This window comes from Gavialis gangeticus, unplaced genomic scaffold (genome assembly GCF_001723915.1).
Source record: "Gavialis gangeticus isolate Ggan-Ray unplaced genomic scaffold, GavGan_comp1, whole genome shotgun sequence".
NCBI lineage: Eukaryota > Metazoa > Chordata > Crocodylia > Gavialidae > Gavialis > Gavialis gangeticus.
In genome coordinates this window covers 110,905,464-110,907,923 of record NW_017728992.1, presented here as the reverse complement: position 1 = coordinate 110,907,923, position 2,460 = coordinate 110,905,464, and the positions used below count along the sequence as shown (strand labels likewise).

Sequence of the window (2,460 nt, the reverse complement as noted above, 5' to 3'; positions counted from 1 at the left end):
CTATGTGGCTATTGCCCATCCTCCATCGCCCTTCCCGCTGACGGTGCCCTTCAGCCTCCACTTGGGGTACCTCCATGGGGCTGTCTGAGCCCTCTACGGTCCCACCTGATCCAGCATTCTGGCTTCTGCTGACTCTCCTGACCCTTTGTGGGCAACTCCGGGTCTCAAACCTCTCCTGCTCCCTTCTGTCTCCGAGTCTCTGCTCTGCCCTCTCGCCTCCTGCCTCGTTGCCAGCGGCGCTCTCCTTCTGCAGGGTCTCACTCTGTCCTCCGGGGCTGCAGGATGCAAACCCCCACGCTCCTCCCCTCCGAGGGGACTCCGGGAGAGATTCCCCCTCCAGCGCTCCAGCTGGTTTCTCCCTTTTGTCCTCGTCCGCGGCTCCTTTTAACTCGCCTGGCCGGCTCTTGCAGCTGCTGTTATCAGCTGGCTGCAACTTTATAAAAACGCGGCTAACGAGCCGCTCGGGTCCCACCCCTGTTTCTGGCTTTGCTGCGGTTCCGGATAATGGTAAGAATCTTTCTGTTTGCCTCTCTTTTTTTCTCTTTTCTTTCCCCAACCAGCTCCTGCTCCCCTGGTTCCCCCCGGGCTCCTCAGGGTTTTCCCATTGGTTTCTCCCTGTGACATAAGCGTTGAATGTTGCTCCTGCAGGGGCAGGCAAAATATGGTCAACGGGCCAGATCTGACCCAACCAGGGAATTCCATCTGGCCTGCAGGCACCCACCAATTAATTGTATCCCACCTAGCCGATGCACCTCACTCCCATCCTGGTATGCAGAAGGGCCCAGCCCAGACAACATGCAGCTTCTGGGTGGGACTGCTGTTGCCACTGCTGCAGCTGCCAGGGGACCTGCTCAGCTTCCTCAGCCTCCAGCAGCTCCTCCTTGCATAGGCAAAAGAAGAAAAAATTATTTGGGTGCATGTGTGCGTCCCTCCCTCCATCAGGCAAATCTGTGTGGGAAGGGTGGGGGAAGGGAAAGGGGCATGGGGAGGGCAGATCAAGGCCCCACTGGTGAGGGAGGGAGAAGGGCACAGGCAGGAGCAGGGGCTGGGGTGAGTGGGGCTCCAGTTGGGCGGTGGGACAAATGGAGGCCTGGGGGGCATGTTCCCCCCACCCCAATCTGCATGCAGGGTGGAGGTAGCTGCTACTGCATGCTGGTCTTTGAGCCCTGCTACCCTGAGACCTGCATGATGTCATGTGCATCCAACCACTGGGAGGGTAGGGGGTGCGGCTTTGCCCAGTGACAGCAGGCACATGGCATCACACTTCTCCTGGGGCAGCTGCAACCGGGAGCAAAGTGCAGCACACAGCAGCAGCTGCCTTTGCTCTGTGCGCAGATCAGGGACACATGGCCCCAGACTTCTTCTGGGGTGTGCACAGTGGCAGGAGCCCCCTTCCCTCCCCCTGTGCCTCTGAATGATCTACCCAGGCTCCACTTGTCGCACCATCAGGCCTGGCTCAGCTGGGGCCCCACTCACCCCAGTCCCTCCTCCTGCCTGTGCCCCACTCCCTCCCTTACCACTGGGGCCTTGATCTGCCCCACCCCCGCCCACACACAGCAGTGAGGGAGGGAGTGGGGCTGAAGCTGGGGGACAGGCAGGCCCTGTACAACTGGGGTTGGGTGTGGGATAGGGTGTGTGCAGTAGTGGGAGTTGCCCCCCCCCGCTGCTCCCAACAAGGGTTCTTATTTTTTGTAATAAAATTAAAATACATTAATGTTTGACTTTTAGTATATGATTTTTTTTCTTGTTCAGATGGCAACCCTCCCAAAAGGAGTACTTCTGGGGGCAAGGGATTAGACTTCAGGTGGCAAAGGTCAGGAGTCAGGGACAGGATTTCCAGTTCCAAGATGATGACCAGGGGGTGGGCCACCTGTCAAAAGGTGGGACTACCCTTCAGGCCCTCAACAGTTTACCAAACTCATTAAGTGGCCCTCCAACCAAAATAATTGCCCACCCCTATGCTATTGCCTCATTAGTTTGCAAGCTCTTGGGGGCAGTGACCTATTTCTCTAAGTACGCAAAGATAAAAATGCAGTAGTTTTGCAATCATCTTTGTGCTTCTATCCAATTCATATTTTTTATTTTTTCAGGTTCATTTCCAGTCTCTTGGTTTCCAAAAATAAAAGGAAACTAATGTACAAAACTAACATGGATATTATTAAAATATTTTTTGAAAATTATGCAATATTGTATGGATTCAAAGTACTGCACAAACAATAACCAATTATAGTTTCATAGATTCATAGTTTCATAGATTTAGGGTCGGAAGGGACCTAGTAGATCTTCTAGCCCAACCCCCCGCCAGGGCGGGAGAACAACAAAACCCCAAAACAAGAAACGGGACTCAAATGAGTCCAGCCAGGTAGGCATCCAGCCTCTTCTTAAAGACCCCCAGGGTAGGGGCCAGCACCACTTCCCTTGGAAGTTGGTTCCAGCTCCTAGCCGCCCTAACTGTGAAGT

General features: G+C 54.5%; 1 protein-coding gene across 2 annotated transcripts in view; it reads left to right on the top strand.

Moving 5' to 3' along the window:
* The window catches only part of SELENOI (selenoprotein I), a 93,423-nt gene that overhangs the window by 35,025 nt on the left and 55,938 nt on the right, over window positions 1–2,460 (top strand). The gene's annotated exons all lie outside the window — the stretch shown is intronic.